This window comes from Macaca thibetana, chromosome 3 (genome assembly GCF_024542745.1).
Source record: "Macaca thibetana thibetana isolate TM-01 chromosome 3, ASM2454274v1, whole genome shotgun sequence".
In the NCBI taxonomy this organism is placed as follows: Eukaryota; Metazoa; Chordata; class Mammalia; order Primates; family Cercopithecidae; genus Macaca; species Macaca thibetana.
This window is the reverse complement of record NC_065580.1, coordinates 63,056,756-63,069,136: the sequence shown is the minus strand read 5'-3', so window position 1 is coordinate 63,069,136 and position 12,381 is coordinate 63,056,756.

Here is a 12,381-nt window from a genome sequence, read left to right as displayed (position 1 = left end):
AAAGATGTTAGGTTCCAGAATCACCAAAAGTGAGTATTTCTCATGACCTCAGCAATTAGAACAAAAAATAAAAAAATAAAAAATTAAAAAATAATAGAAAAATAGTGTGAACCCTTGGTGTAAGTAAGGGACTCCTTGAAACATCTGCCATTTTCCCTAAGGAGCCTTGGTGCCCTGAGCTTCCTCTGTAGGCAGATCAGTCTCAAATGTAGCCAGGCAACATGGGAGTGAAAATTAACTTCTGGATCCTTCCCAACATACAGTGAATTCTAACTGATAAGAAATAGAGATATGACGTAAAAATCTGTATTTTTAACAAGTTCTTCAAGATAATTTTGACACTTTGCAAATTATAGCTATGGCGCCAGGTTCATGCTGTGTAGATACTGCCTCTTTGATAATGTAAAAAGACTTAATATGTGAAGGACAAAGAGAAGTACCATAACTTCTTAGCCTAAATTTTTGGAAAGAAAAAATGTTCATTAACAAAAAGTCACTTTGAAGGATTACCTTGTAATTCCAATTAAAATCTCCCAATTAAAAAGGAATCAAGAGGTATATAGATTCTATTTAATTTTATTATGACAGATTTTTAAGCATGAGAATAGTATTAAAAAGAGACAGTTTCACATATGTGACTTCTATATAATGAATTAATCCTTAGTTGTAGAGTATCCATTTAATACTGTGAGCACATTAAGCAATGTCAGATGTAAGAGAATCTCCCTGGGCTATATTTCCCTTAATGGATTTTGATGGAAATCCACGAGTAATTCTAATTCATGCTTAATCCCCAAAGGAAACAGATAATACAGAGAGTTATTTAGCTACATGCAAGTAAGTCTTAAATTCTTTTAGCATTTGAAACCAATATGATATTGAAATTTGAGTCTCAGTTTAAAAGACGGTTTAAATTGCTTATCAAATATCAATTTATTATTAGTTTCCAAAATAGCAAATACCAGTTTAATTTTGAAAACCAATATAAATTTCTAAATATATGCATGTATAAATTTATGCATATATATGTATACACACATATATGCTATGATGTATTTCAAAATACGTTTTGGACAAATTATGATACAATAAAATTCATACAATTCAGTTTGGTAATATTTCATATCAAACATTAAGCAATTGGGATAATTGGTAAGTATCTGCACTTTTTTATATCTTCAATGAATTCTGATTCTAACATTCAAAATATATTCTATTTAAGGAAATGACCACATAGTTTTCTACCTTCATTACATTATTTTTTGACAGTTTTACCATAAAAATGTGTTCATTATTGCCCATCTATTTTCTCTTTAACTAACTCATCTGAAAAGTCTCTAATCAATGTCACCTGTAACCTATACCCGTAGTTCTCTTAGTGTGGTCCACAGATCAGCAGTAATATCATCTAGGACCTTGTTAAAATGCACATTCTAGAGCTCTTTTTAGGCTTATGTAATCGAAAATTCTAGGTCTCAGCAATCTGTGTTCTAGCATGTCCTACAGTTGTTTTTGATGGACACTAAAGTTTGAAAATCAAGCTCTTGTCCAAAGCTACTGGTCAATGTCACATCTTTATGTTGCTTGGCCTTCAGTAAAAAAAAAAAAAACAAAAAAAAAACTTAATTGAACACTTCCAACTTTATACATGTGTATTTTAATTCTGAAATACTCCAAAGTAAAAAAAGTACAAAGAACAATATGAAATACCCATGTCCTCACCCCTCTAGTGTAACTCATGCTAAGTATTGCCATGCTTGATTCAAATATTTGTTCAAAAATAAATGCTTTACATTCAATTGAAAGCCTTCTTCTCACTCGATGTCTTTTCTTCCTTTTTAAAAGAGAAATCACTATCTTAAATGTATCTATGTCTTTCTATCATGTTTATATAGTCTCTGCAAGTATATATTTTCATAAATACATATTATAGTGAATTTTACTCTTCGTAGACATTTTACAATTTGCTTTTTCACTCAAAATTATTTTTGAGATCTCCCTATAGATATATGCTGAGATTCTTCTGTTCATTCTTTTTCAATGTTATCTACTAGCTCACATTGTGAACAAGTATTAGTCAATTTTTTATCAGTTCTCTAATGATAGACATTAAATTTTTCTAATAAAATGCTCTATTAACTTTTTTGAAATTTGTTTTGTCTGTGCTCATGCGATTTTTATAAAAACATGATTATATAGAGTATAACTGTGATATCTTTTGATTTGAGGTATATATGCAGGACTGCCACAAACATAACTGCCAGGGGCACAACTTACATTTTAATCTATGTTAACACTGCCCCGACAGCTGGATCTCACACCTATGCAGCTGTACATTGTTCACTCTACATTGTTAAGCATTCACAACAATGGTTCTTGACTTCAATGCAGTTTTCTGTCTATTTTTCCTTACGCTCACTAACAATTGGTGGTAAACAATTGTAATTTTTACACAAATATTTTAAACATGAAGTGACATTGCTTTATATTTTGTATTATCCTAGTTGTTATTGAAAATAAATATCATTTTATAGGCTTATTGGCCATTCAATAATTTCCAGGAACAACTTTCATTTTATATTTTTTATTTTTCACAGTTCTTTGATGTTGTTTTCAAGCTTTTATTAATTGCATGTGTCAAATATAGCTTCTTGAGGAATGTGACTTTGCTTTGAATTTTTAAATTAATTTTTAATTATTTTTTAAATTAAATCAACAAGGATTTTTAAATATAACTTCCAACTAAAGTATATTTTAAAAATGTACAAATTTTAAGTGCAAATAAATTATATCAAGGTGAACGTACCCATGTAATGACCATCAGTTCAAGAAGTCAAAAATTAGGTTTACTAGTAGAACAGAAGGGTATTTTTTAAATATATTTTTTAATGTTTTGTGTTTTTGAATGTTAAGAAATTCTTACCTATCTTGAGAGCATCAGGACAAATACCTGATGCAAGCGGGGCTTAAAACCTAGATGACGGATTGATAAGGTGCAGTAAACCACCATGGCACATGTATACCTATGTATCAGTCCTTCACATTCTGCACATGTATTCCAGAACTTAAAGTAAAATTTTTAAAAATTAAATAAAAAAAATAATAAATAAATAAATAAATAAATAATTTTTTAAAAAATAAATTCTTCCCTATCTTACAATAAGAATGTTTCTATACTTTTTCTGGAAGTTCTAAAGTTTTGCTTTAATATATAATTTTACCTTTCACATTTTTCAACCTATCTGAAATGTATGTATGTGGTAATTATCTAATATTTTTCCATGTGCATAGCCAATTGTTTTAACACCAATCTATGTTTTCTTCTAATTTGGAATGCCATCTTTGCCATATTCAATTTCCTCACGTTCATGTTTGTATTTCTGAGTTCTGTATTGTCTTTTATTTATCTGTAGTGTTTTAATTATTATAACACTATATTAAACCTTGTTATCTGGAATGGTGTTCTCCCACCATTGTTCCTTTTGTTAATGCATTAGCTAACTTTGGACTTTTAATACTGCATATGGACTTAAGAATGACTTGTCAATTTCTGTGAAAAACACCATTAGGATTTTGATTAGAATTCCATCACATATTTATAGATCAATATGGTGAGAGTTAATATTTACTACACTAATTATCCTTTGAAGAGTATGGCCTATATCTCTTCATATAGTTGGGTTTTTGCTAGTGCGTTGCCTTTCTTTCTTTCTCTTTCTTTCTTTCTTTCTTTCTTTCTTTCTTTCTTTCTTTCTTTCTTTCTCTTTCTTTCTTTCTTTCCTTCCTTCCTTTCCTCCCTCCTTCTTTCTTTCTCTTTCCTTCCTTCCTTCCCTTCCCTTCCTTCCTTCCTTCCTTCCTTCCTTCCTTCCTTCCTTCCTTCCTTCCTTCCTTCCTTTCCTTCCTTCCTTCCTTCTTTCTTTCTGCACCAAAAGGCCCAGCTAATTTTTTTATATTTTGTAGAAACAGGGATCTTGCTCTGTTGCCCAGGCTGGTCTCAAACTCCCAGCGTCAAGCAATCCTTCCTCCTCAACCTCCCAAACTGCCAGGATGACAGGTATGAGTCACCACACGCAGACTGTCAGTGCTCTTCATTAAAGGACCCTACCTCTTGTCTTCGCCCAGCCTGCATTTTATTAATTGAATGTTGTAGTCCTTTTGCCTTTTTTGATACTGGATCTCTTTGACATGAGCAGGAATATTGTAAAGAAATTTTATCAGGCCATATCTGTGCATGAATGAACATTCTTTGTTTCACCTATTTCTGTTAAAAACATTATCTTTTTGCTTTACCAACAAGGATGATTTCTCCAGAATTTCCTCTTGTTTAAAAAAAAAAAAAAAAAAACCTGACTAAACTGGATGGAGTTTGGAGTCAGGTTAGGTAGGTAAGAGATAGTACTGGCATGTGGGTTACTACTTTGCATTACTTGTAGAGTAAAAAATACTGAATTTAGCTCAAAACTGAAAGAAATAATTAGTGTAAACCTTCCTCCTTCTATAGATTATGATCATGATAAAGAAACAAATGAAACTCTCTTAACACCTAGTCCTATATGTTATTTACAAGAATCAGGGTGTAAAAAAGGGAAGCCCTCTGCAAAAACACAGTAAAGGCAAGATATTGCTGGAGACAAAACAGTTGTTTTAGTTTTCTATTTCCACCAGCAGTGCCTGGCAAGGAGGCTGAAGCAGTAATATTCTCTTGGGAAGTTTAAGGCACAGTAAAGACAAATTATGAGAGCAGACTCTTTGTAGGGCTTCACTTGCAAGTATGGCCTAACTGCTTCTCTTGGCTTCTTCAGAAAAGGTCGAGCTCAGAGAAACAAACAGGCCCTCTGGCTGCTGCCAGCCACTGTTTGCACACAGAGTTTTGAACCCTGGGCTGCTAAAACCACACAAATACCACAAAACAGTAGTTGCCTAAACAGTAGGAAGATCAGTTCTCTGCAGGGTTCAGGAATAAAGGAGGCCCTATCAATGCTGCAAAGCCAAGAGGTCTTCCCCTAGCCTGAGGATGCTGACTTCCAGCCACATCTTGTGGAGGCTGATGGCAGAAAATGGTTGGCTGAAACCCACGTTTGGAGAAACCTGGCTTGGGAACTTCCAGATATGAGGGAGGCAGCTGAAGGGCTCAGAGGTCAGGTCTAGGGTCTCTGGTTTGATGAGATATCTAGATGAGCAAGAGAAAGAAACATTTTTCAGCAGGATAGTTCTGAGATCCAGCAGCCCCAGAGAATATGCAGGAATCCAATGGAGTCCTGAGGACTTTCCTACCAGAAAAAAAAAATAACCCTAGGATATAAGTGTCCAGGGGTTCAGGGGAAATTTAGGAAATTGATTCGATTAGGGTTGAATATATCACTGGAAGAAAATGTAACTCTTACCCCTGAAAAGAGCACCCCTGGTTGATGCAGGAAGGTGGCGGCAGACTCTATTCCCAGAGATCAGTTCATCTCTTTCACCTTCTTTTCTTTAACCATGAACAGAGATCCTGTAGGGTAGGGATTTAATGCAGGGAAATACTTTTTAGGCCTGGAATAGCTCATCCAGTGTGAAGAGATTGCTCTTTGCAGGTGACCAAGACAGACTTAATATGCTTCTCCCCTTAACTAAGTTTTACGCAGACTTCTTTCTGGCTCTAGGCCCCAACCTCCCTTTTTTTAGAGCCTTTACTTTAGAAAACCTGTCATTGTGAATTTTTTCCCCTTCATTTTGACATGTAAATATTTTTAAAGCCTCTTCCCACTTTTACAACACAGGATAGTCTTTCTCAAGGAACTATGAGCCATGTCTTTGAAACGTAGTCTTTAAGGAAGAGAGGGCCCGTATCTCCCAGTGTCTATGGGAAGGTGACAGCAAATGCCTTGCTCCAAGTTGTAAAACTACCTCCAGTTATGAAGATAGAAAAAGCATTTTTGGAGTAGGAGAGGAAGAGTAAAAGAGAGGACTTGCTTAGTCTCCCCTCTCCCTCTCTCCCTCCTTCCCTCCCTTTCTCCCTTTCTTATCTCCCTTCCTTCCTTCCTTCACTCCTTCCTTCCTTCCTTCCTTGCTTCCTTCCTTCCTTCTTTCCTTCTTTCCTTCTTTCCTTCCTCCCTTTCCTTCTTTTCTTTCTCTTACCCTTTTACTTATGGGATTTTTGCATTCTACTAATGATATAACTGTATTTATTTAAGGCGTCATGAAGACACTCCCTGCCTTTCCTCTAAGGTTAAGACTGTCTGAGAAACGTCCATCATGTAATTGAAACAATATTTATTGACTTACTACTCTATTCTAGACACAGTGCTAGGAAATGAGCTTATAGAAAATAAGCAAAACAAACTTTTTTTCACTCCTGAAGTTTAAAATCTTACATTAATCAACCAATCACACAAACGAACAAGTACAAAGTATGATAAGTACCAGGATGGGAAATATAGAGTGCTACTTGTGGGACTGACCAGTCTTAGGATTCAGAGGCATGATCCAGACAGATCTAGAACACAGCATGAAGGTTCTACTGCAGAAAAAAGAAGAGAGCATTGGTGAATGAATATAGGCCTAGACTGAGGGAGCCTAACTGCCTAAGGCTGAGATCACTGTATGAGGGTCCCTCCTTCCCTCATGTGTGGTGCTACACATATATCAGACCTTTGCTTAAGGATTTATTAAATAAAAAGTCCTTTTTGTTTTTGTTCACAAAACAATATTGGCTTCTATCTACTATTTATATCCATCCATCCATCTATTCCTAAAAGCTCTAAAATACTTCATTTTTACAAAGTTATTTTCTCAGCTAAATTATTTAGATTTGCAGTGTTTTTTCTTCTCATTAAACATTTATTACTCACATATTGATAATTAACTGCTTATATAGTTGTAGACTGGTTGGGGAAAGTGTAAAATTTCCCCCACTCCTTTCTCTTTTTTCCCGCTGCCTCTGGCTATTAAATACAAATGCAGTTCTTGTATTAAGGAAGACTGGGAGAATTATTTTCTGTTAGTTAACCTAAAACAGTGCTGACTTTATAAAATATTTGCTTAGAGTTTTCAAAATTTTGGTTATGTTAACAACTACATGAGTGCAAAAAAACAGAAGAAAAATTCATTATTTCCCCAATGTAGTCTCTTAGAGTCTGACCTAAATATAAACTTACAATGAAATTGAAAGGAACTCCATATTTAGATAAACTTGTATTCTATTTATCAATTCATTACTAGTTGAATCACACATTGTTTATTTAATTTTACATAAAGCAAGAAAAACCATTAAAAGATGTTAAGAAGTGCAATACATCAAAGCAATACTTCAAAAACCCTTTGAAATCATTGGTCTAAAAGCTTTGAAATCACTGATTTAATTAGTCATTATAATCATGTACCTAAGGCTGTAGCTGCGTTTTCATTTTCACAGATGACAAGGTTTTGATTCACTTTATTCAACATAAAGGTAAAAATTTTGCTCTGTGAATGAAACATATTATATTCCTGTAGAGATATAGGAAAATAATAGGACAAAGTATGTTAATTTTTCTCTTGCCTCTTTTAGTCCTTACCTCACTTATAAGGGAGAATAACCCAATTTAATATTTTTCAAAGTACTCTTCCTCAGATTTCACATAACATCTGGAAAGTAAAAGAAAATATTTTTACAAATTTTACTGAAAAGTTAGACATGCATAACCAAGAAGAAATTGTACAAATATATGCTAATTCTTTTAAATAGTCATAGAAGAAAAATATGAAAATATATTGTACACAATTAAAGCAGTAAGTTTAAGTGAACCCATTGGCCCTTGATCTGTAAAGATAGGTGGACTGTTCCTAGAATATGTCTGTGGTGTGTTCATTGGAGGTAGGAGTAGGCTGAAAGAAAAGGTACGTAAATACAATATATAAACACAAATATATATATACATGTATACCTATATCACTATATATACATGTATAGTATAGCATAATACACATATAATGTATATGCCACTGTATATATATAGACCACTCTATATGTATATGTAAAATATCACTATATGTACATACAATATATATACGTATATATAGTGGTATTAAAACATGTCCTCAAATTCTCTGATAGCTGTTCCATCAAGAAGTGGAGCTTATGTTTCCTCCTGTTGAAACTGCATGGGGCTTTATAATTGCCTTGACAAGCAGAATGCAACGTAAGTCACATGGTGATGATAGGCTAGAAAAGGCCATGTAATCTCTGCTGCCTCTCTTGGGACACTTGCTTTGGTAGTGTTAGGCAGCTGTGTAGAGATACCATGAAGAGCAAATCAAGGCAGAGAGAGATATGCCCACAGAGCTCGGCTCTTTCAGTCTTCCCAGCTTAGGCACCAGATATGTGAGTGAAGAATCACAATGGAATAATATTCAGCCATAAACAAGAATAAAATATCACCATTTGTGACAACATGGATGGACCTGGAGGTCATCACGGTAAGTGAAACAAGCCAGACTTAGAAAGACAAATGCCTTGTAATCTTACTCATATGTGAAGTTTAAAAGAGACAGTGAGAGACATGATATCACAGAAGCAGAAAACAGAGCACTGGATACCAGAGACTGGGGAGAAAAGAAGGCAGGAGAGGATGAAAAAATAAGTTCTGGCCTGTTATTGCACAGTTACAGTGATGATGGTTAAGAGCAAGTTCTTGTATATTACAAAGTAGCTACAAGAGAGGCTTTTGAATGTTCTCACCACAAAGAAGTGATAAATGCATGAAGTGATGCATAAGCTAAATAAACTGATTTGATCACTATATGACATATATATGCATGAAAACATTGACATACACACAATAAATATGTACAATCACAATGTATCCATAAAAATAACTTTTGAGATGACCCCAGCCACTGTTTGACTGCAATCTAATGAGAGACCCTGAACAATAATTGCCTACTTGAGTCCAGCCAATACCCAAATTTACAAGCAAAATAAATGGTTGTTATTTTTAAACCAATGTTTGAGGTAGTTTGTTACACAGCAATAGAAAGAATAGTGTATAATAAAATTAGCTTGCACATTGTAAATGAACATAAAATAATAAGACTGTTTTTTTTGGACTGCTTAGTAGAATTGACATATAACCTCATATAAATTAGATGCCACCCTAATCGTGAAACTATATCGGCGGTAGATGTTGACATAACTTAATTTCTAACAGTGTAAAAGTTACTGTTTGTTTTCCTAATTGTATGACCATCAATCATTGCTATGGTTTAAGGGTTGCTATATCTCTATTTTTGTGACATGTTATTAGAATAACAATACTATTTAAGATCAGAAAGCAAGAATGTGGTTTAATTTTTTCTTTCTGAAACAAGTTATTCATTAATCTGTCACAATTTTTCCCTGAGAAAATTGTGTCTGTGCCATCATTATAATTTCCATTAACTTACCCTATGGAATGTTATTTCTCCATTAGATTATTACTTTAAGGTGTTTCAATCTTCCTAAAACGACCTCTGTTGTTGTCGTCGTTTTTTTTAAATTAGAGTTCTGTTTTCCCACATTAGGTGCAATGTAAAAAGAGGACTTTGTTATATTTTTATACAGCTTTACTGTCAACCTTCTTTAGTTTCATACAGAGTAAATCTAACTCCAGTAAAATACAGACTAAAAATCCAGATGCTGTATCACTATTTTTTGTTCTAATACTTTTCCTTTCATTTTCTTGTTATTTAGACAACTTAGGATATTGTAAGGATTTTATTTGCTTCATTGACCCACTATGATGTTCATTTTACTTTCAGGGTCTGAAATCAAGCAGGTTAGTTTAAGTCTTGTAACAGTTAGCTTTTACTGCGTAACAAATGCCACAAATTAGTGACTTAACCATTTATTTGGATCATGAGTGTTCAACTTGACAATTTATATTGTCTGAACTAGACAGCTCTGTTGGCTTGGCCTTGTTTCTCAGACATGTATGCCAGTAGAATTGCATGTTTTATATAAAACTTATATTTTACCAAATACCTAATTTATAGTTTGACAGCTTTTAGTTTCAACTTACTTGCAAGGAGAAGGCAAGGAAGTCCTGACAGTTAATATGAGTTGATGACTTGAGACAATTTTCTGGAGAAACAGAATAATTCATTCGAAGACACCATGGTTGCAAATGAAGGAGAAATACTCATCAAAGGATCATCCCTAGGTCAAAAGCCCTCTTTTTGCTGCCAGTAAAAAGCAATATAATACAAAAGCAAAAGAAGTACATTATTTTCTCAAGAGTCATTAAATTAACACATTTTTGAAGAGTATATTGCTTTTCTTCAATGCTTTCCACCATCCTCTAAAAGTTTTCCACTAAATGCCTTGTGCTGTGAGACTTACTGCTAAATTGTGTTTTACAGAGATTCTACTGTGTTTTGGCTATGAAAAGAGAGTTCCTCATTAGTCCGGATTTATTTTACACTAAAGCATTTGCTTTCATTCCATTTCCTGAGTTTCTGAGGCAAGAAAACTCATTGGAAAGGGATCTGTGTACAAAGTTCAATAAACCTAAAACAATATACTTCTTTAGAAAATTAACATTCTTCTATTCCAATCTTTTACTGCTTTGAAGTGAAAGATAACATGCAAACATAGTCATTTCTCTCTCACAAGTGGACTACAATTAGAAGCAAAGATCCATTATGCCAAATGTCTCTTATTCATGTCATCATACATGAGAATCAACTGCACTAACCTCTTAAAATTAAATCTAACTTTAATATTGTTCTAAATGATAATGTTTATTAAATCACAAGCAGAATGTGCTGTTGCTTTCTAATACACATGACCGCTAAAACATAATTATTAACAGAAAATGGTTATTCTATATATCATCTAAAATCACATTTTATAACACCATTCGTAGACATATTGCATCTTGGAAAACACAAATTGAAATATTCACAACTGTTTCAGAATTAAGAATAAAAGAAGATGTTTTTATTTTCCAGTGATACATTCAGTTAAAAAAGTTATGGTGATGTTGGTGAATATGAATGACAATTCATAATAAAGGAGGTGATATGAAGTAATTTATTTAGTTCTGGGCATCGTAATTTGAAACTATCATGTACAAACTCGAGCATGTTTCTACTCAAATAAGAACATTACACCAGATCAAGAACGACCATTTTCCCATAACTAAAAGTACTCAAGCAGAGGTGGAATGAGTAATTGTCAAAGAGGTGTGAACAGAACTCAAGTATCAATACGTGTGTTCTAAGATTCCTTGTAAGATTCAAATTCTAATATTTTCCATTGCTTTGGGCCACTGTAAAACATCTGAAATTTTAATAGAAGGGTTATTTAAACAAATTGCTTGATATATTTCATGAGAAATCAAATTTCAAAAATTTATTGTAGCTCTTTTAAAATTTTAATGATAATAATACTAATAATCATGATACGTTTCTAAATTGTAGTTTCAATTACACAAAGATTTATTTTTCTTTCATATTTCTAATATGTAAATTTTTAGTAAACTGCACACATATTTGATTTGTACTATACACGTTTTTAAGTTAATATGTTCTTCTGACAAGTCAGCTGTTAGATAACAGAAGGCTTTAAAAAATCTAATTTCGACAGTCCAGTAGTAGGCATTTCATAAATCATTAGATGAATCACTTGATATTAATACAAATGATACAACTATATTTTAATTTTCTTATTTTGCAAAATTTTATTTGTAATGTATGATACATCGTTATATGAGAGTGATTTGCTAAAAGACAATTCAAATCTCAAAAGTGTATATTTAAATTCACATTTTTTATAAGTATATCAATGTGCCTATCTTAACTGAAACACAGTTCAGTTTCTGTCTTCCTCCAAACTTGTATCCTGCGCTTTACCCATCAATGTGTTGGGCTTGATGCAATTTAAATGTATTCTCCAAATTTGTATCAGTCTGTAGAAGTAAAAGCTGTCTACAGAAGGCTTATGTCACTTATCTTTTACATAAGACAGAGCGGGTACTGGTGAGCTAAAATAAATTAATTGAAGTGTGTATGTGTGTGTACGTGTGTGTTACATGAGCTTCAAATCAGTGAAATTTAAAGTTACAGCTATTTGAGAAACATGTAAACATCTAAATTCAAACGGAATATCCTACAGACGAAAATTCTAAATGAGTATGTTGTGATAAAATATTCTAATTAATCAATAAAAAACTCTTGATCATTGAGCAATACGTGCTCTTAATTTTGAAGTGAATTTGATATAATTTTGCATATTCCATGGTAAATCATTCATCTCTTCTAAAAATAAATATACAAAATGTAGGCCTATAAAAATACATTTTTAATTTTTCTTATTACCTCATTTTATTCCAATTTCATCAGGTGTGACCTTGAATGTTACTAATATTGGAAAAACTATTTAAG